This window comes from Pleurodeles waltl, unplaced genomic scaffold, assembly GCF_031143425.1.
Source record: "Pleurodeles waltl isolate 20211129_DDA unplaced genomic scaffold, aPleWal1.hap1.20221129 scaffold_86, whole genome shotgun sequence".
In the NCBI taxonomy this organism is placed as follows: Eukaryota; Metazoa; Chordata; class Amphibia; order Caudata; family Salamandridae; genus Pleurodeles; species Pleurodeles waltl.
In genome coordinates this window covers 496,079-519,459 of record NW_027150400.1, presented here as the reverse complement: position 1 = coordinate 519,459, position 23,381 = coordinate 496,079, and the positions used below count along the sequence as shown (strand labels likewise).

General features: G+C 46.1%; 1 long non-coding RNA gene and 1 other non-coding gene across 2 annotated transcripts; one reads left to right on the top strand and one right to left on the bottom strand.

The window, feature by feature from the left end:
- Positions 1-2,712: 2,712 nt before the first annotated feature.
- On the bottom strand, positions 2,713-2,784 carry TRNAE-CUC (transfer RNA glutamic acid (anticodon CUC)). The gene has a single exon. It is a non-coding gene; the product is annotated as a tRNA-Glu (tRNA).
- A 1,013-nt stretch (positions 2,785-3,797) lies between these two features.
- Positions 3,798-17,339, top strand: LOC138281261 (uncharacterized). Its single transcript, XR_011200899.1, has 2 exons — positions 3,798-4,732; positions 16,932-17,339. It is a non-coding gene; the product is annotated as an uncharacterized lncRNA (long non-coding RNA).
- The last annotated feature ends 6,042 nt before the right edge of the window (positions 17,340-23,381 follow it).

Here is a 23,381-nt window from a genome sequence, read left to right as displayed (position 1 = left end):
AAATATATCTAGGTTAAAGTGCACAGTGGCAGGCCTAGTGTGCTAAAATAACACGCATGGAGCTATAACTAAAATGGCTACACAACAATACCAAGAGTGAAGAAAAGATTATTATTCACTCTTGGTATAATAAAGCAGGGGGCGTAGCCCTGGAGCCCTAATAGAAAAACTGCCATGGCTGCCCACCTGAGAGACGTACACTGGCTCCCCGTCACCAAACCATCACATTCAAGCGCCTGACACACGAGTACAAGGCCCTTCACAGCATCAGACCTGCCTACCACAACCACCGCCTCTCCTTCTACATACCCTGGGGCAACTCCGCTCTGCTCAACTGGCCCTCGCCACCGTCCCCAGGATCGGGAAGAACACGGCTGGAGGAAGATCCTCCTCCTACCTCGCCGCGCAGACCTGGAACACGTTGCCGCTCGACCCCAGGCAGCCCCCCTCGCTGGCTCAGTTCAAGAGAGACCTCAAGACCTGGCTCTTCGACTGTCCAGCGTCCCCAGCTCCTTGAGACCCCCGGGTGGTAAGTTGTGCTTTATAAATTCGGATTGATTGATTGATTGATTTGTTCCCGTGTGCACTATGCTGGGTGCTGTAAACGTGGCAGAGCGGGAGCTCCCGGAGGGTGGACAGGAAGCGTTTCCTGCAGGGCCGCCCTAAGGGTAAGGAGCGCGCGGGAGGGAAGGCTACAATCTGCGCACTCATGGCAACATCTGCAGACGCTGCACTGCGCTTTTGAATTGTCTTCTGTCTCCTGATAGGTACATTGAAGCACAGTGCACGCTCTGTACGACTCTACTCACTGCACTGTACACGAGGAACCCACTATGTATGCTGCCCAACAGTGCGCCTCCTACAGGACACCTCAGTAGTTGACATGGTACCCTAAGGTCTGTAGATCATGTGCACACATTCACTTTGTAATCTCTCCTGGCCCTGATGAGTTGTCCTACTGCATGTGGCGCTACGCCAGTGCATAAAAACTGGGCGCTATGAGATGTGCCCATCTAAATAATACCTTTTTTGTATTTCGTGTCTTTGTGGCCTCTATTTGTAAAGTACTAGACAGTATTAGAGGGTTCCTTAAGGAATGATGTTTGTCTGCTTCGATCTAAGACTTGTTTTCCCAATCAGTTTACACACCCTGTGCCTAGTAGTCGATTTCCTTCATCTAAAATACATTAACATACAAAGATAGACGTGCACATGCTGTACGTGCTCTGCGTGAGCAGACACTGCACACATTACACTGCACCTGAGGTGTTCTGCGCCGAAAACACTGCTCAGACTGATTACCTTTGTCCTGTCACTACTAGCAAGTAACTGGATAAATTACACGCTGTAGCCTGCAAGGACAACGCTCAAAGCCATCTCCATGGCGAGCTGTGTGCATGGCAGCCCGGACATTACCAGAAGGTCTATAGTGTCCTCACAATTGTAAAACCCGCCCTCTCTCGTGCACTATTCACTCACCGAGCACGCTGTAGTACATGAAAGCGCTATACATTGTAATATATATGGACTGCATCACTGCACACTTCACCCATCGCCCTCTGTGCACCCTGCACCGACTGTGGGCTCTGCACACACTCTGCCACCCACTGCACAGGTGACCCCTGTGTCCAGTGCGCCCACTGCACAGTACACACTGCAGCAAGCCTCTTGATTTGTACACCACAAGCACGTTACGCACTGCATGCAGTGCACGCACTGAAAATGCTGAATCCATCGCACAATGTACTTTTCCCACCATGCACTAAAATGAGTTCACAATCACTGCTGTGGACGTCGTGCACACTGTTCACACGTACTTGTACACTCAGCTTACACACGTTAAATACAGTGCACACTGTGCACACCTTCTACGGACGGTTTTGGACACTACACTCAGCATCCCTACTCCTTGGTAAGAGACACTACGTACCACTGACAAGGCCAATACATCTCGGATTGCCGCGACCAGTTGCCCTTGCCAATGCTTGTTTTATTTTACGTGCCTGGTCGGTATTATTGATCCCAGGCCAGTAAACAATTTTAGGAAAAGCAGTTGGATCAAATATTTTTCCGCTTCTGAAACATACATGTTAACAGCAAACACATAACTAGATCATTTATAAAGTGTGTGTCTGGTGAGTAAATCGTTTCAGAATGATCATTAAGGCAAACAGAGGAAGAATGACCATTTTAGAAAACAATCCTGACAACTGTGTATAAATGACTTTTCCCAGCCAGCTCTTGGCACAGCGTAAACTAATTGCCATATTTTCTTCTAAGAAAGGTGGCAACCCCACTCCATGTACACACTGCACTGACACTTATAAAGCATCTTCCTGGTGCAGCAGAGAAATGTGCCCCCTAGAGACCTCTTGCAGTCACTCTGTGGACAACCAAGACCCCCAGAGCTCTCAGCTCATCACAGCAACATGGACTGGTTTCAGATGTTACTCGGAAGAAATCATGAACTGTGAGAAAAGGTGTCCCTGTGAGATATTACCCAGAAAATGAACATCGCTCTAAAGAAAAGGTTCTGCTACTGAAGAATAAGCTTCCTGGACAAGCAGTCACTCACTATTCTGTCAATGAGTCTCTGTCCTTGAAATGTCAAAAGTGTGAAATGTGTTTGGACATAATAAAAAAGAGAAGAAATGAAACCTTCCGAGGCCAGAATAAAAGTACATGATGAAAGTAGAAAAAAAGTATGGCAGCTTCCCTGACCGGGAATCGAACCCGGGCCGCGGCGGTGAGAGCGCCGAATCCTAACCACTAGACCACCAGGGAGCATGTTGTTGGGGGATGCCCAGTAGTATTCCAAAGTTGGACAGGGTAGTGTGTTCTTGGTCTTATCCATAGACTGAAGTATGCAGAAAACCACAGCGCTTATTAAAGGAGGAGAAATAGCAGTAGACACAGAAAACACACTACACGGAGGAAGATTTTAAGGAAGAAAAAATACTGCACCTTAAATAGACTGAACTCTGCTGAGAGTTTCCAAGCGTCGAAGATGGATGAGGCTCTTACATCATCAGATGCTGGAGAATGAAACCATCAGGATACATAGTAACTACAATTACAAGGGCGATCGGTGCTTCTCCGCAGCGCTCCCTGGCGGCTGCCCTTAGGTTCCCCAGGTGCGCGAGCTGCTCCCCCTGTGCCGGGCTCCACCCTGGACACAGGGACCCGCAGTCCTAGTTAATAATTGCAAACACAGGACTACAAGTCCCAGAAGCAGCCTCGGTATAAAAACCTGACCTGGATTGGTACTTCATGCGTGATGAGGATGGTGGAAGGCACATCCGGGTCAGTGGTTCTTTTTAACAATGTGTCTGTTAAGTTATCATCCATCACACTTAAAAAAAAGAGGAAATGTTTCACCTTCGACTAAAACAGTTCTTTATTAAAAGCCCGCCCCAACATTTCATTTGTTTGGCGTCTATAAATTCTAGGTTAAACGCACTTGTCATGTAATGCTCTCATTTTTATCTAACTTTGCTCATCATATATTTTGAAAGGTATGAGATTGCTTTAGTAAATATTTGAACTTGGACTAGGTCTGGGCATAAATAAAAAAATACCGGCCCTCCATAGCGTCAGTATGACATCATAATTTGCATTTAAAATAGGTGTTCAATCGACACAATGTAGACTGGGAAAAAAATGTAACCCTCCCCGTCGGGGAATTGAACCCCGGTCTCCGTGACAGGCGGGGATACTGACCACTATACTAACGAGGAACTGATTCTGAGCTACCTCCTGTGTAGCTCCTCGTCCTTTCCTTCAATCCACTGTTTCCTGTGCATTTTTCAGAGCCTTTTTTATTTCCCAACTCCTTCACTCCAACACAGGGGACCACAGGCTCAACAAACACACACTCACTGCACAAAACACACACACAAACCTGCTGCTCCGAAACACTTCACAACAAACTTCTCCCCTCCCAGCAGACGCTCTCAGCAGCATCACCTTCCCACACTCACAACAAGCAGCTCCGGGGCTGCTTCAGCCGGGCTTGGGGGGCACCGGCCTCGCTCTTCAGCCCAGGGGCCCCCGGCTCTGTCTCATGGGGGGGATTACACAAAGGGACTGAGGGGACACTCCCCGCCACCCCCCCCTAGCTGGAGGAGGGAACTGGACTAGGACGGAGAGGAGAGGAGAGGAGAGGAGGCGGGAAAAGCCAAAGTGTCTGAGTGGCTGAGAAAGGAGCTGCTTGGGATTGGAAAGCAGAGGAAACAGAGCAGACTGAGGAAAAGTCCTGGGAGGCGGATTTGAAGCAGCGACCACAGGATGTCAGTTTCCTCTACAGTCCTTCGCTCTACAGACTGAGCTATCGAAGGCTGTTTTTGTTCGGTAACAGAGCACTATATGGGACCAGTAGTACACCTACACACTATACAACAGTACACCTGAATAAGGGGCCGGATAGTATGGTGAGGGACAATCTAACACACTTATTAGAAACACTGAAATAGAATTTGGCGACGTGTACCACGGAATCCACGCCAAGAATCAGTGACACCTTGCACAGGCAGAAGTTGTTCAGCGCTAGCGATTAACAGATGTGAGGGATACCAAGTCCATCCCGTTACTATGACCAACCCTGGACACACCAGGCAGGAGACTCTGAGCCCCTGGGAAAGACGCTGACAATTTTGATACAGTTTTGCGCAACTACCACTTCCTTTGAAAATGCATCAACGCTATCAACTTCAGCGCCTTGAGACCCTCACGGGTGAGTAGTGTGCTTTACAAATTCCTGATTGATTGATTGATTGAGAGCGTTTTGCCTCCTGACTAGTGTCAGAACGTCAGCCTCGCACCAAAGACCAAGAAGCACCCGTGGTACTTCACAACAGCCGCCCAGTAACTATCCGCTCACCTCCTCGGTATCCTGGTCCAATCTTCTGCGCGCCCTGACCATTACCCATCTACCCCTCGGTGTTCCACCAGTGACTAGACAGTGGCTAATCGAAGGCCTTGCAGTGGCCCACATGCAGCCCCAACACAGAGCACACTCAGTCCTTTGGGCAAAACATCCAATGAGGGATAGCGTCACTCCCCTGAAGGACACCAGAGTTGGAAGTGGCCCAGAAGATGACTTCTGACGGTTGTCGACAAGTTTCCAAAGGACTCCATCACTGGCTGTAGAGAGTCGAGCAAGACAGCAATAGTGGGCTTCGCAATGGACTCCCACAACGCTCCTGGTGCACTCTTTGAACTTTGAACCCTAACCATGAACTATTGCAAGCCCCAGCAAGACGGAACATCTCCACTTCACAGACATCATCCTGCTGTGATGCAGTCAAGAGATCCTGCCCTTCTTCTTGCCCTTGGTTGCATCAGCCTACACTACGATCTCAAGCGACGTTCTCCCGTTGCTGCTGGCATCTTACATCCAGGTGTCCCTGCTGTCCTGCTGATTGACTCTTGAGACCGACAGACTTACAGTGACGTTCTGCTTGTTCCCTATGCCACTCCTGGCCTCTTTAATATTTCATTTAGTTTTTGGCAGAACGTAATGCCCTGATGACACATCTTAGCGCAGTCCCCTCCATAGTGAGCATTATTGACATCCAAAAGGCCGATGAGGTAAGACGTTGTAGATTTATTGAAAGTGACAGGAGCCCACGCCCTGCATGCCTGATCTCCATGAAATCCCAGATGCAACTGTCGGAGATGTCGTTGGATACCAAGGAGAAGGAATGCTGAACCATGAGACGCATTAAATGTAAATACAGTGCGTGACCATGCTTTGTTGTGAACCCTAACTGCAGAATAAAATTGACGTAACAAAAGACTGAGGAAGTGGCAGATGTCAACGAAGGACCAAGTGCAATCATTCCATCACCTTCCCCTTATTAAACAAAAACAGAACCATTTTTTAATACATAGAAACAGCTTACATGTTTTTTAATCAATGCATGTAATATTCTTTAACTTTTGAAGTCATAGAAGCTTTCAATTTGTTTTGTAATTTCTGAAACTTTCTTCAGTTACCCCTCTGAGTTGCTTGAAGAAGCAGTATCACTCAGTTCAGCATTTGTACCGACTCTGACATTGCAATCACAGTGGATGAAGGATTTTGTACCCTGCATGGCTGGCATCTGGTATTTTCAACATCAACCCAGCTATCACTGTTCTCATTCTGCTCATTACTAAGTGCACGTTTGTGTTTAGACAATTCACAAGCTTGTTCAGGTGTACGTTTCACTAGAGCCCTTTTGCTCCACCAACCTTTCCGATTGAGTGGGACAGATCCGTTTGCCACTTGGATAATTTGTACTGATGATGAAAATACAGATTTACCCTTTTTTTACCTTGGAGCAGTGGTTTCCAAACTTTTGACCTCTGTGGAACCCCACTTTATCATTACTGGAACACGGGGACCCCCACAGAATCCTTATTTGAATCCGGGGACCACCCCACGGAGTCATTACTGAAAGCTGGGGACATAATCTTTTAATATTGTTTAATTTTCCAAGCAGTCGGGGATGCCCTGAGGAGGCTTCATGGACCCCCAGGGGTCCCTGGACCACAGGATGGGAACAACTGCCTTAGGGGGTTTTCTGATTAAAACCCAAACTGAAACATTAAAATTCACATTTTCACCTTATGTGTGCCATTATATTGATCTTTCTGTGAAGTTTGAACACTAGGCACTTTCTCTGTGACCATCTATCTTATCAGTCTTGCATTGACAAAGTTTTTCTTTAGGTAATACATTTCTCATCATCAGGGCATACCTCAGATCTTGGTTTCCTTTTTCTTAACAAGCAAAAAGGTGACACACCTGTGGGTAACTATATAAGCCCACAGCTTTTAAGGATTCTTCCACCGGAAGTTTGTTGGCTAATGCAGACTGTACACCTTCCTTGAGAAATCTGTTATTTCTTTCAACAAGTCCACTTGAAATGAGTGAGTATAAGGCCATCTTCAAATGCTTGATGTGAAAGTGATAAATGAATTCCTTCATCTGAAGTCCAGTGTGTCCCATTGTCAGTCACCAATTCCTTAGGTGGTCCTTCCATATCATTTTTTTTGTACAAAATGTATAACAGTAGTTGCATTAGTGGCTTGCAGAAATTCAAAGATACCCACTTGGACAAATAATCTATGAGAACTAGCAGAAACCCTTTTGTCTGATGACAACATATCAGATGGACCTCCAAAAAATGCAACCTTTGTCCATACATCATCAGGGAGTGGTACTGTGCAGAAAGGGGTTTGATGAGTGACCCAGTGTTTATTGGATAATAAACATATACTGCATTTAGAGCTCCAATCAGTAACTTGTGAGCCAAAAGAAGCCCACCAATTTTTTTTTTTAATTCCTAAAAGTAGCTCCTATACCTAGAAGACCCTGGTGTGCAGTTTCAAAAAGTTTGAGTCTCACAGAAGTGAGCGGCACAATAACATCATTGCGTAGTAAAATTCCATCCACTATTGACAATTCACTTTCCACTTGTGCATAAGGTTCTAGTGGACTGGACAAAGATCTCACCCTAGGCCAACCCTTTGTTATAAATCCCATGACGGTAGACAGAGTGTTGTCTTCTTGTAAAGCAATCATCTGTTCCTCTCTGGAAACTACACCTGAGGAACTGAGGACCACATCTAGTTTGGCCACTACAGATTCAACATCATCAATAGCCTTATTCTGTTCATCATTCTGCAGCAGCATCCTGGATAAGCAGCCAGCTCTCAGATTCTTTCCCCCAGGAATATAATTAATTTTGAAATTATATTCCTGTAAGCGAGAAGGAAGTGTCACCAGCCTAGCTTACTCTTTGCCAGTTGCATTTCCATTAAGTAAGTTAATGAGAAGCTTGTGATCTGTGTACAGTTCAAAATGTGTTCCCCACAAGAATGTTTTGAATTTCTCTATAGCCCAAGAACACGCTACTGCTTCTTTCTCAGTTGTACTATAGTGTGAATCTGCATGTTTCAATGACCGGGAAGCAAACGCGATTGTGTGTTCTTGGTTGCCAGACATTTGTGACAATACTGCCTCTAATCCTACTTGGCTTGCATCAGCTGTGAGGTGTCATGGTTCACTCTGGGCTTACCGTCGAAGTTGATGTGAGGTGGGGAACGACCCCAGTTCCGGCAGGTTCTGCTTTGGCTGAGGTAGGGGCGACCCTTTCCGGTAGCCACGGTGCTGTTTGACAATAGCAAGCCACGACAGTCCGTGCCCTCCAGAAGGAGTCCCAGAGGAAAAAACCCAAAAGGGTAAAAAACCTCCAACAGGAACTCCCTGAAACAGAAGGGGGACACAAGGACGTTAGGGCGGAAGATGCTGGCGTTCAGGAGTACTGGAGACGAAAGACAGGTCAAGAATAACTGGCTTCTCAAGAGAAAACCAGCCGGAGCGTGACTACCACCACAGGAGTGTTGCAACGCAATGAGAAAGAAGCTAAATTCCCCTTATATACACCTAGACAAGAAGTGAAAAACAGGAAGTAGAAATACCACCATCTTGGATTGGGGAAAAGGTCATGATTAATGATAGGGAACATGTGCCTAGAAAAGAAAAGCAATGCATGCAGGGAAGAGAGGATGTGAACAGCATGCTGGGAAAGGAGAAAGCATGCATAAAAAGAAATCATGTGCATGCAGTCAGCTTTTGCCTGTGTGACCGGTAAGTGAAGGAAAAGAGGGTTTCTAAAATATATATAATGTTAAGCGCACTAAATGCGATATGCGCGGCAGGTTCGAGACCCGACTCGGAGTCTCTTCCCCTGCCGCGTCTGCCCTGGAAGTGGCGAACGAAGGAAGGTGGCGCGGCGAGTACCGCGACCCCAGACTCGAGTCCCGGCTTCCCCCGCGGCCTGCTTGCGAGCCGCGGCTTCCCCCGCAGCTTGCCTGCGGGCCGCGGTGTCTCCCGAGTGCCGCGCCACGGCGGCCTGTGTTTGCGGCCGCAGCGCGACAGTAGGCCCCGAGGCCCCAGGTTTGTGAGGGAAAAGCCGGAAAAAGCGACGGACCAAAAGAGGGGCATGAACCGAATGGGCATCTTCCCAGGAACATTCACTCATAGGGTAGCCCTTCCAATGAATAAGATATTGGAGGAGTCCATGGAAAAACCGAGAGTCACAGATTTCCTGGACCTTGTACTCGGGCACATTATCAATCAACAGAGGGGGAGGACAGGAGAATTGTCTGTGAAAAGGATCAGGAAGGTATGGTTTGAGTTGAGAGACATGGAACACAGGGTGTATCTTCCAAGTCTGGGGCAGACGAAGACGCACAGACACTGGCTTAATCTTTCGGAGAATCAGGAATGGACCATAATAACGGGGTTTAAATTTGTTCTGAGTAAGTCGGAGAGGTAAAAACCTAGAGGAAAGCCAAACCTTATCATGGACCTGATACTGGGGAGCCTCAAAACGTCTTTTATCAGCCATCTTTTTCATGCGGGACTTAGTGGCCACAAGGTTAGAATGGATAACACGTTGGACACCCCGTAGCTGCCGAGCATAGGAGGAGATGGCAGGAAGATTGGAAGTATCTTTCCGGGGAGTTGGGAAGGCCTTGGGATGGAAACCGTAAGACCCATAGAAAGGAGAGACTTTCGAGGCACTGTGTCTTGAGTTGTTGTAGGAGAATTCTGCAAGTGGTAAATAGGTAGACCTATTACTCTGCGTAGCATTGCAGAAGCTGCGTAAATATTGTTCGAGGCCTTGATTTAGTCGTTCCATCTGTCCATTAGTTTGAGGATGGAACCCTGATGATAAGGCCACTTCGATTCCCAAAATCTTACAGAATTGTTTCCAGAATCGGGAAATATATTGAGGACCCCGATCCGAGATAATGACCTGAGGTAATCCATGAAGTCGGAAGATTTCTTGTGTAAAGATTTGGCTTAATTCCTTGTCCGTTGGTAACTTTCTTATTGCTGTGAAATGAGCCATTTTGGTGAAGGAGTCAACGGTTACCATAATTACTTGATTTCCCACTGAAGAGGGTAACGAGCACATGAAATCAGTGGAGATAGTATGCCATGGACCTGGGGGAACGGGTAATGGGCGAAGTAATCCTACTGGTTTAGTACGGGGTGTCTTGGCTCGAGCACAAATAGGACAGGATGATACATAATCTTCAGTATCCGTCTTGAGAGTTGGCCACCAGAAGGAGCGAAGCAGAAGTTCTTGGGTAGCTTTCATTCCTCGATGACCTGCGATGGGGGAATCATGGCACATACGTAAGGCTTCAGTCTGTACTAACTTAGTGGGTAAGAACAGGGCCTTATCATGGTAATAATACCCTTGATCTATATGAAGTTGCGGACGCAACTTATTCAGCTCTGTATTTTCTTAACGGGAATATTCGGACCTGACTTGGTCTAAAAATGTCTGTACTAAACCAATGATCTTGTTATTTTCAAATAGGTTCTGTACAGGAGAATCGCTACACTCAGGGTAACGCCGAGACAAGGCATCAGCCAGGATATTCTGAGAACCAGGGATGTATGTGATATAAAAGTCATATTGACTGAAAAAGAAAGCCGATCGAGCCTGCCGGCTATTCTGACACTGAAAGTTTCTCAAGCATTGTAGATTTCTGTGGTCTGTCCGGGCTTCAAAGGGTTCTTTCGAGCCCATCAGAAAGTGCCTCCATTCCGTGCACGCGGTCTTCAAGGCGAGTAATTCTCGTTCTAGCACTGAATAGTTCCGCTCTGAATCGGATAAGATGTGTGACAGGTAGAATACAGGGTGCTCTAAATCATCATCGTCTTGTTTTTGCAGTAAAGCAGCCCCAATGGCTCTTTCTGAGGCGTCTGCGACAACAATGAACTGCTTGCTGTTGTCTGGGTGTCGTAGAATAGGAGCTTGAATGAAGGCTTTCTTTAAGTCTTGAAAGGCTAACTCTGCGTCTTGTGTCCAACAAAAGCCCTCTTTAGATGGTCTTTTTTAAGGGTTTGAGTAATGTAACTGGTTCTCTGGGCAAAGTCTTCTATAAATTGTCGATAAAAATTGGCTAATCCCAAAAAACACTGAGTTTCTTTGATGGAAGAGGGAGATGGCCAATCCAGTATAGCTTGCACCTTGTCTGAATCCATGGCGACCCCAGTTTGGTTAATGCAATATCCCAAGTATTTTACCTCTGTTCGATCAAACTCGCACTTCTCTGGTTTGCAAAATAAATGGTGTTGTCTGAGTCTCTCTAGAACTTGGAGAACATGTTTAGAGTGTTGTTCTGGGTGGACAGAAAATATTAAAATGTCGTCTAGATAAACAACCACTGTTTGTTGTAGAAGATCGGAAAAAATAGAGTCCATGAACCTTTGAAAAATGGAAGGGGCATTGGTGAGTCCGAATGGCATTACTCGATATTCGTAGTGACCGAAAGGTGTTCTAAAGGCGGTCTTCCACTCATCCCCTTCTTTTATCCTTAAAAGATGGTATGCTCCTCTGAGATCCAGCTTGGTGAATCTCTTTGCCTCTCTGACCGCTTCCAGGATGTCCTTAATAAGTGGGAACGGGTACCGATCCTTAATAGTGATCTTGTTTAATCCTCTAAAATCAATACAGGGACGCAAGTCTTTCGTCTTCTTAGGCACAAAGAAGAGAGGAGCCCCTGCAGGTGAAGAGGAGGGAGCAATCAACGCGCTCTGTATGTTCTCATCAAGGTATTCCTTAAGAATCTGCTTCTCAGGTTCTGTTAGAGAGTACATTCGCCCAAAAGGAACCACTGTATCTGGTTCTAAAGGAATGGCGCAATCGTATTCTCTATGGGGTGGCAGTTCAGGTTTTTCTGGCTTCTGGAATACATCGGCATATTCATGATAATGACTGGGCGCTCCCTGTAGGACGTTAATAGAACATCCCACCTTAGGGGGTGCTGTTAAAAGACCTTTTGGGGACCAATAATCTCCTGCTAGGTAGCAGTGGTGTTGGCAGAAGTGAGAGGATAAAGAAATAGTTCTTGTTTCCCAGTTGATGTAAGGGTTATGCCGTGTGAGCCATGGAATTCCCAGGATCATGAAGTGATGTGGTGATGAAATTAGATCGAACGAAAGATTTTCTTGGTGTTTCCCGAATTGGAGACAGAAAGTAGGGGTGGTATATTGTACGGGTCCTGAGGCCAAGAGTGATCCATCCACCGTGTGGACTTGTTCTGGTACTTCCTTAGGTATTTATGCAATCTGTTGTTCCTTTGCCCACACTTCATCTAAGTAGATACCACTAGCTCCGCAGTCCAATAAGGCCAGAGTTCTTTCTTCCCGGCCATCAGTTAAGTGGAGGATAACTGGTAAAAGGAAAAGAGCAGTTCCTTCCTCCCTGGAAGAACAAATGGAAGGTATTTCATGATATCCCGTCCTCACCCTTCTCACTGAGGACGGGAGTTGGCGTTTCCCAAAGGCTTGGCTGGACGAACGGGACAGGTGCGAATTAGGTAACCAGCTGCACCACAATACAGACAAAGGTGGTCATTATTACCTCACATGTGGCAGAGGACGCGGTTCCTCATAAGGCTCCCTCCAAGGAGTATAAAAATTTGGACATTGGGAAATCAAATGTAAAACATAAATACAAATCAAAAAGTATTGTTACCCCTCTGATAATTTAGGCCCTCATTCTGACCCTGGCGGTTTGTAACCGCCAGGGCAGAGGGCAGAGGAAGCACCGCCAACAGGCTGGCGGTGCTTCCGGGGCAATTCTGACCACGGCGGTAAAGCCGCGGTCAGAAAAGGGGAACCGGCGGTTTCCTGCCGGTTTTCCCCTGCCCCAGGGAATCCTCCATGGCGGCGCTGCACGCAGCGCCGCCATGGGGATTCGGACCCCCTTCCTGCCAGCCTGTTCCTGGCGGTGTGCCGGGAATGGGTGTCGTGGGGCCCCTGGGGGCCCATGCCACTGGCATGGGCACTGCAGGGGCCCCTAACAGGGCCCCATTAAGATTTTCAGTGTCTGCCACTGCACCCGTCGCACACCAGCAAATCCGCCGTCTCCATTCGGAGCCGGCTTCATCTTTGCTGGGGCTTTCCCGCTGGGCGATCTGCCCGCCGCTGCCAGGGTCGGAATGACCCTCTTAGTCTTTTCCTGACTCAGACGACGACGGGTCGGATCTGGACTCTCTCTCCAGTGTTTCAGACGATGGGGACGACGCTGCTGTCTCCCCTCCTCCTCCTAAGAAATCTAAATTGACCTCGTCTTCCCACAAAAACCCGATTCCCCTCCTTGACCCCGAAGGTTTCCCAATGTTTGACCCTTCAAACATTCTCCATCCCAATTCCACTGAATGGGTACCCGCTGACCACGTTGCACAATATGTTTCGGCAAAAATATTCTGTCCTTTAGACAAACAATCCAGAGCCAAATTGAAATCTGAGTGTCCCCGTCCCTTCTTATCCCACCAACTTTCGGTCACCCCGTCCATTGACCAACCCCTCCTAACATTCTTTACCAAAATGGGCAAGTATCCACGCAAGGGAGTGGATAAGGCGTGGGCCTCCTGCCAAGATAAATTATTAGATATTTTGGGGCCCCTAACACGGATTTTTGACATCACAGAAGCAGCCAGAATTGACGGCTCATTTATTGATCCGGAGGAGCTTTCTCTATGGGTCCAACGTTCCTTCTGCCTCCTGGGTAATGTGAATTCGGCTATCACCCAAGAGAGAAGGAAAGGTCTACTTCTGAAACTCGATCCCAAGTTAGTCCACCTAGCATCTGCACAACCCAATATCAATACCGGTGGTGCATTATTTGGAGACTCTTTCATAAAGGACTTAAGTAAATATGTGGCTACTTTCACATCTTTGGACAAAGCTCAGCAATCAATGAAAAATATGTTTTCTCAGCGGGTTTTTGCAAGGGCCGGCAGAGGAAGGAACCGCTTTGCCGGCCGCTCCTACCCCAACCAAGGTTCCAGAGGATATCATTACGCCTCCTATCAGGAGTATCGCACACAGTTCTATCCTCAATGAGGCAGAGGTTTCCGCTCCAGAGGCGGCAGGAACGCCAGGTCGTCCATCCAACCAAGTAAGTCCTTCACCTCCTTCTATTCCATTAGGTGGGCCTCTCCGTTTTTTCCTAACAAAGTGGGAGGAAATCACGGCAGACCCCTGGGTTCTCAACACCATTCAAGGTTACTCAATAGAGCTATATATAACCCCAGTCCAATCCTCCTCCCCTCCTCTTCCTCGTTTTTCCTCAGACATGACCCTACTGATTTCTGCCGAAGTCCATTCCCTATTGCAAAAACAGGCTATCGCTCCTACCCTTCCCGACCCATCAGGTTTACCAGCTCTATTTTCCTGGTTCAGAAAAAGAACAAAAAGATGCGTCCTGTCATAAACCTCAAGGGTTTCAATCATTTCGTAGTATATCATCATTTCAAAATGGAAACCATCCTTCACCTAAGGGACACCCTGCTACAACGGGATTGGATGGTCCGATTGGATCTTCTGGATGCATATCTAGTTGTTCCAATTCATCCCCTTTCCAGAAAGTTTCTCCAATTCCAGTGGGCAAATCAGTATTTTCATTTTACCTCTCTTCGCTTCGGGCTATCATCGGCTCCATGGTGCTTCACCAAGCTCATGAAACCGGTAGTAGCCTTTCTCAGAGCGCAGGGGATCAGACTTATCATCTACCTCGATGACATATTATTAATGAGCCAATCCCCTCAGTCTCTCTCAACTCACCTATCAGTGACGTGTTCCCTCTAAACAGAGCTAGGTTTCATCATAAACAGGGAAAAATCCATACTCATACCTTCTCAAACTATAGAATTCTTAGGCTTTCAGATCAACTCAATTTCAGCCACTCTCAGGCTTCCTTCTCCAAAGATAAAAACCATAAAGTCAGAGATTCTGCAAATTCTACGCAGTTCTCAGATATCTCTCAGAACGTTGGCACGAATTGTCGGTCTCCTATCTTCATCAATTCAGGCCATTTTCCCTGGACCCCTTCATTACAGAGCTCTTCAGAGATTAAAGATTCAGCATTTACGAAGAGGCCTCTCTTATTCAGACGTCATTCCTTTGGATATAGACGCACGCACAGAACTCCAATGGTGGATAGACCATTTAGATGCTTGGAACGGAAGGACTATCTTTGCATCAGCCCCAGATCTAGTATTAGAATCAGATGCAAGCCGAACCGGTTGGGGGGCCCGGTGTGGACCAGTCTCGACTGGAGGCACATGGTCGTCAGAGGAGTCCAAAATGCATATCAATTGTTTAGAGATGCTTGCTGGCTCCTTTGCGATCAGAAGCCTCGCAAAAAAACAAAGTCCGTTGTGCCATTCTTCCCAGAATGGACAACATTTCAGCGGTTCGATATATCAATCATCCCGGAGGCACAAAATCCAAACCATTGGCGGAGCTGGCCAAGGCCTTCTGGGAATACTGCCTTTTAAACCACATTTCGGTTCATGCAGAGTATCTTCCGGGATCTCTCAATACAGTGGCAGATTGGCAGTCTCGTCATTTTTTAGATTCAAGCGATTGGAAACTTCACCCTTCCATTTTTCAGAACCTTCAGAAGTTCTGGGGTCCCCTAATAATCGATCTTTTCGCGTCCCGTCTCAACTCTCAGCTTCCCCAATTTTACAGTTGGCGCCCAGACCCTCTAGCATTAGCTTCAGATGCCTTTTTACAGAACTGGTCCTTTTCCCTCAATTAAGCTTTTCCTCCTTTCCTCATGATCAGCAGAGTATTGGCGCAAGTGAGGCGCCAACAAGCTTCTCTGGTGCTCATAGCCCCTGTCTGGCAATCTCAAACTTGGTTCCCAACCCTCTTAGAACTGTCAATAGATTTCCCTATTTTGATTCCGTCCTTCCCGTTTCTTCTTCTAGACCCTTTAGAACGTCCTCACCCTCTCGTTCTAGACAATGCGCTGACTCTCTCCGCATGGAAAGTCTCGGGGAATCCCGTTTTTTCCCTGGCATTTTGACAGAAGCTTCACGATATATCTCTCAGTCCTTGGCCCCAGGTACAAAGAAAGCTTGTCAACCAGCCTGGTCTGTTTGGCACAGCTGGTGTCTGGGAAAACACATCGATCCCATTTCAGCAGATGTGATTTTTATAGTGAACTTTTTAGCGGCAGAGGCAAGCAAAGGTAAGGCTTTCCGGGACCATCAACTTGTACAGGTCAGCCATTTCCTCCAACCACTCTTTTGTTAATGGGAAACCAGTCGGAGAACACCCTCTCATATGCCGTCTCTTAAAGGGAGTAAAGTTTTCCAATCCTCCTCTTCCAAAATATAACCAGTTATGGGATGTTAATATTGTTTTGAAATTTCTGTTGTCATGGCCTGACAATCTCATGCTCTCTCTAAAAATGTTATCTGCAAAGTTAACCATGTTACTGTGCCTTGTTTCTATTAAACGCCTCTCCGACGTCAATTACCCCATCTGGAGTTTTGTTCACTGTGGTTCGACGAACCAAGACCAATTTATCTTCTGTGTTTTACCCGTATTTTCCTGATCATCCCAAACTATGTGTTGGTCGATGTCTAAAAGCGTATGAACAAAAGACTGCAGATTTGAGAATTCCTTCTCATTCCCAACTTCTAATTTCCGTTAGGAAACCTCACAAACCTGTTTCGGCCGCTACTTTAGCCCGATGGGTCAAATGGCTTATGTCCTTGGCGGGTATAGATACCTCTTTGTTTGGAGCTCATTCCTCCAGGGGTGCTATGGCTTCCAAAGCTTTTTGGGCGGGGTCCCGTTCAGAGGACATTCTCAAGTCTGCAGATTGGTCTAATGACAATACATTTAAAGTTTTTTACTTTAAACCTGTCAATAATGTCTCATTAGATGTAATTAATATGCTTTAAACTCGCATAATAGGAGCCTCCGGTCTTGCCATAAAATGTAGATTTTCCTATTCCCATGACGGAAAGTCTTAATTTTATTAAAGAGTCGGAGGCGAGTATTATCCCTCCACTTATCTTAACTTTGTTCATTTTTTCCCACCCTTCTCTAGCTCCATTGGCCATCACTCAACCTTCTACATAGAACTTCCAATGGTTCTTCAACCCCCGCTTGCCAAGATTTCAAGACGCAAGTCACTGCTTCAGTTGCTACGGATCAAACTTACCAGAATTCCTTTTGGTTATCTCGGACTTTGAGCTTTTGTTCTGATGTCTTATCGTTCCTTATGGCAGTTTTTATTTTGTTCACGATATTTCCTTTGTTTAATAATTGACTCTCTCGCAAGAAAAGAGGGCTGTTCGCAGTCAAGTGATGTCATAATGCATATGTATGTGATATGATTGGTTGATACTGTTTGAACTACGTTTTTATTCCCATTGGCTAGGGTGTCCTGGCCTTCTGGGAATTGTAGTGTTTCTTGACTGCTGCTGTTTATTAAAGTAAGAAAAGAAACGCATAATACTCGCCTCCGAGTCTTTAATAAAATTAAGACTTTCCGTCATGGGAATAGGAAAATCTACATTTATATAGTAACTTCTCTTCTGTCAACAAAGAAGCCAATCGCATGTATGTCTTGATCTCCACAGGCCTTTGGTGAGACATCAGGAGGACTTAGTGATTTGTCGTTAGACAAAGTTTGGTTATAGAAAGTGTCTGAGATGATTGTAATGGGAGCTCCCGAAGCCATCATCTTGAGTTTGACATCCCCGATGTGTGCACCTGTTAAAGGACCCTTAAAACGATTCACGTCTTTACCATTTACTTGAAGTGTAAGAACAACTTTTGATAAATCATGTGAGCTTTCTTCTGTGGTGGAATCAATATCCACTGAACTCACTCAAACACTACTTTTAACACTCTTACAAACATCATGGAAATGACCCAGTTTATGACATTTGTTACACTTTTTTCCAAAGCTGGACATGGAGTATTGTTACCTAGATATGTTTTTGACCCACACCTGTAACAACAAAGCACATCCTTCCTGTGTGAAAATGTCACACTTTTATCTTTGGGAGATAATGCATTAATTGTCTCAGGAATCTGCATAGCATTTACGGACTGAAAAGCGGTTTCACCAGCAATACATTTACTGGAGGCTACAGAATGCTCAATGGCTTTTGCTACATCTAAAGCTTCCAGTAACGAGGGATCACGACAGCTGAGTAAGCGTTCTTGGATCTTCTTCGAGTTACAGCTGTAATCAAATTGATCCCTGATGGAAGTGTCTATTGGAGCCCCAGAGTTGCCGTTTGCATCTAAATTGCTGAGCGCAGAAACACACTCTCCACAGATCCTTCTTGAGATTGTTTCCTTTTAAAGAAATTTAATCTTTTTAAGGGTGCTCTTGGGTGCTCTGTAAATTTGCTTTTTTGGCGTGTAATTGCTCCAGTATATTCGTTCCAATCATCAGCATCTTCAGTTGGTCGTACAACAGGTAAGTTATCTAAAATCTGTTGATCTGCGGAGCCTAGATTACTAAAAAATCTCAAAAGGACAGCTGCTTTCTTTTTTGGTGAAAACTTGTCTGCATCTGTGGCAACTAAATAATTTTCAAATGACCTAAACCATTTGTTCCAGACACGTGGTGGTTTTCCTGGGCTCTGTAAAATGGTTGAATTTGGACATTTTGCTGAAAACTTGCCAATCTGTGTGATGGAATATTAATATCCAGCTTCTCTGGTATAGATTGTGAGCTTTAAAATACCTTTTTTTAGAAACTTTTCAGTCAAGATCCACAGCTATGTTGCTCTCAAAATGTTGAACATCTTCACTGATGCTGTAAAGTCTAATCACGCTGCAGTTACTGTTCAAAGTGTAGAATTGGCACTTTTTAAATCACTTGTTACTGTTAGGCAATGGGTGATAACCCAATTAAACATGGCTGCCAAGCACACAAAGTAATGAAGTCATAGATTTTGTGGTGTTTTCACTAAAGCATGTGAACATTAACTGGTGCACATGTTTGAAATGCACCAATAATATGCTGGAAAAGCGTTGCGCTGATCAGGCTGTCGCGCGGGATCAGTGATGCACAAGACGGTCTTGTGCCAGGTGCTCCCGCAGTAGCTCTCCCAAAGGTGATCCATCATTAATTAGCGCATGCTAAGGTCAGTGATGAGCCTCCTGCAGCACACAACTCTCTCACAGAGCATCCCCTAAGTGTGGAAACGCCGGCAAGTCCCACAAATTTATTAATGTGTAAACTAGAAGGGCGCAATGCGGCCAACAACGTCCTTTGAAGCGGATTGACTTCACAAACAACGAAGTAGGGTTTGCAGCACACCAAAAGGCTTCCGAGGGCTATCAGGAACTCTCTGGTGTTCTTCCGGACCACACAGCGGAGCAGCTGATTTCAAAGGGGTCAATTGGTTGAAAGAGATGGTGAGCTCCTGTACAATTTCCTTATTAATTCTGTTTATTCCTTTGTCATGAAAATATGTATTGAGGTTTATTGACCACCAGTAGGCAGATGTGATAAGAAGTTGTAGATTTCTTGAATGTCACAGGAGCCCACATCCAGCATTTAAGGTTACTTAAAATAATTGAGGATACTGTGGCAAAGATGCCCATTAATTGCATCCCCAAATCCAGGGCCGGGGCAGCCCTGTATTCATCTTAAATTTGTTTCACACTTTCGGTAAATTGCCACGTGTCGGTGTACCGTGTGCGGTACTACAGAGCATGGCAAATACCGTGCCCCATGTATTACAATTATCTATTGTGGGAACCATCCCAGATGGCAAGCACATCGTTAGTATTCTATGTTTATGCTGAGGTCCTGTATGGGGAAATACTGCTTCCAACACATTTATTTTTTGAGCTAACCAAAACGGAATCTCTTCTCGTTTTGCGGGTACCTTACCCATGATTGAATGTACAGTCGCAGGATTAATGCCTGGCGTCACTGCATGTGGTTGCGCCGGTGCAGCACGTACTTTGTTTGTATTTAATGTTTGCATTACAAACTGTACTAATCGTCTGTATATTGCCATCAGCTCAGCATATAAGTGACGGACTTCAGCTACCGCTAGGTCCGCTGCACCTGGATGAGGTGTATAAGTGGCCAATAAGGGCCAGGTAGGACCATCATTACTTAGAGTACCTAACCTTACAGGTAAAATTGTGTGGGGTAGGGCGCCATCAAGCCAATTATTATGTTCTTGATAAAAGAAAGGTATTTCTAAATATGCATATGCTCTGTATTGTCCAGGTACGTTTGCAAGTGTATAGTGATGAAATGTATTTGTGTTCCCATCAACTGCTGAAAACGTGACCCACGAATAGAAGAGTTCTGTTCTATAAGCTGCATGTGCATCCACCACAAATGTGACTGGACCCCGCTGGGCTGTTAGGCCATGTGCCAGTAAATGTGCAGTAAGGGGTTGTCTCATATTGACTGCAATTGCTACCTGTTGCGGATTTCCCATATTATCTGGTAATTTTGTTCAGAGATAAGCACACCAAATGGGGATTATCCTTTTAGAGTTCAAGCCTGAACAACCTTCAGCGTCAGATAGGTATTCCCTACTTAGCTGAGGAGGAAATCCTCAATAATACGGACGTCTCTGTATATAGTACTGAGGTGTCTTTGTATATAGCGAGACAGAGATACTCAGGAGGACCCGAAAATTAGAGCCTGACCAAACGTTGGCGCCATGTCACGTAGGTTCTCATTATTCCAATGAGACTACCGGATTTTGAGCGGCAGAATCCCCTTCGGTGTGGGAGACTGAGTCTTACCCACGACAGGTGACGCCTGTCGCCCTAATCCGGGTTCCGCTCCGGCTAACTAGCAGTGCCTCATCTCTATCCAAGGGCAGGGATGATTAAGCAGCCGAGCACATGATAAAGTTAATTGCTCAGGGAAATCGTGGTCACTCAGGTCTCATCCGTTTCTCTCAGTTACATTAGTCTCACATACACAATGACAAACAGAGGCAGTGTATGTTTCAATAAAGTTTTAATGAAGTGCCTTCATCTTAGATAACAAAGCGTGTGCTGCAATAACCAGGATGATACAACATGACAGAATTAGAATTGTGACAAGTTTAGTGAAGCATAGAAATAACGTTACAATATTATCACTGGAGTCAATAGACTAATTCCTACCTAGGCTATAATAGAGCAAAGCATGCTAAGGTCTACTTCTGCCCTTCAGGTTCCCCTGGGAAGACATCATCCCCCATACCTGAGCAAAGGCCTGAAGTCTGCATAAGCAGTTGTAACGAAGCGATCAGCAATCAGCATACAGTTGTGGGTCTCTGGCTGGAATCTCCCTCTAAAATGTAAGGGACAAGGAAGTGTTTTTATAATAAAACAGCTGATGTTCTAAGAAAATGTCCATACACAAGGATGTGTATTTTTCTATGAATACCAGAGACAAAACTTTTACCATGTTCACCGGCAACGTATCTTACTGCAGCCTTGAAAGAAGCACAGAGTGAACAAGAATGTCTTGTTTGAGAACGTAGTGCTGGCCTAAGCAAAAACAGCTAGATAGAGAGAAATACAACAAGACCGCAAATGTGGTATTGTTAAAATAACAAACAAAACTGAATAAAATATATCTAGGTTAAAGTTCACAGTGGCAGGCCTAGTGTGCTAAAATAACATGCATGGAGCTATAACTCAAATGGCTACAGAACAATACCAAGAGTGAAGAAAAGATTATTATTCACTCTTGGTATAATAAAGCAGGGGGCTTAGCCCTGGAGACCTGATAGAAAAACCGCTGCACTGCCCACCTGAGACCTACACTGGCTACCGTCACCAAACCATCACATTCAAGCACCTGACACACGAGTACAAGGCCCTTCACAGCATCAGACCCGCCTACCACATCCACCGCCTCTCCTTCTACACACCCTGCGGGCAACTCCGCTCTGCTCAACTGGCCCTCACCACCTTCCCCAGGATCGGGAAGAACACGGCTGGAGGAAGATCCTCCTCCTACCTCGCCAAGCAGACCTGGAACACGCTGCCACTCGACCCCAGGCGGTCCCCCTCGCTGGCTCAGTTCAAGAGAGACCTCAAATCCTGGCTCGTCAACTGACCTGCGTCCCCCAGCTCCTTGAGACCCCGGGTGGTAAGTTGTGCTTAATAAATTCTGATTGATTGATTGATTCCTTCCCGTGTGCACTATGCTGGGTGCTGTATACGTGGCAGAGCGGGAGCTCCCAGAGGGTGGACAGGAAGCGTTTCCTGCAGGGCCGCCCTAAGGGTAAGGAGCGCGCGGGAGGGAAGGCTACAATCTGCACACTCATGGCAACATCTGCAGACGCTGCACTGCGCTTTTGAATTGTCTTCTGTCTCCTGATAGGTACATTGAAGCATAGTGCACGCTCTGTACGACTCTACTCACTGCACTGTACACGAGGAACCCACTATGTATGCTGCCCAGCAGTGCGCCTCCTACAGGACACCTCAGTAGTTGACATGGTACCCTAAGGTCTGTAGATCATGTGCACACATTCACTTTGTAATCTCTCCTGGCCCTGATGAGTTGTCCTACTGCATGAGGCGCTAGGCCAGTGCATAGAAACTGGGCGCTATGAGATGTGCCCATCTAAATAATACCTTTTTTGTATTTCGTGTCTTTGTGGCCTCCATTTGTAAAGTACTAGTCAGTGTTAGAGGGTCCCTTAAGGAATGATGTTTGTCTGCTTCGATCTAAAACTTGTTTTCCCAATCAGTTTACACACCCGGTGCCTAGTAGTCGATTTCCTTGATCTAAAATACATTAACATACAAAGATAAACGTGCACATGCTGTACGTGCTCTGCGTGAGCAGACACTGCACACATTACACTGCACCTGAGGTGTTCTGCGCCGAAAACACTGCTCAGACTGATTACCTTTGTCCTGTCACTACTAGCAAGTAACTGGATAAATTACACGCTGTAGCCTGCAAGGACAACGCTCAAAGCCATCTCCATGGCGAGCTGTGTGCATGGCAGCCCGGACATTACCAGAAGGTCTATAGTGTCCTCACAATTGTAAAACCCGCCCTCTCTCGTGCACTATTCACTCACCGAGCACGCTGTAGTACATGAAAGCGCTATACATTGTAATATATATGGACTGCATCACTGCACACTTCACCCATCGCCCTCTGTGCACCCTGCACCGACTGTGGGCACTGCACACACTCTGCCACCCACTGCACAGGTGACCCCTGTGTCCAGTGCGCCCACTGCACAGTACACACTGCAGCAAGCCTCTTGATTTGTACACCACAAGCACGTTACGCACTGCATGCAGTGCACGCACTGAAAATGCTGAATCCATCGCACAATGTACTTTTCCCACCATGCACTAAAATGAGTTCACAATCACTGCTGTGGACGTCGTGCACACTGTGCTTACACACGTTAAATACAGTGCACACTGTGCACACCTTCTACGGACGGTTTTGAACACTACACTCAGCATCCCTACTCCTTGGTAAGAGACACTACGTACCACTGACAAGGCCAATACATCTCGGATTGCCGCGACC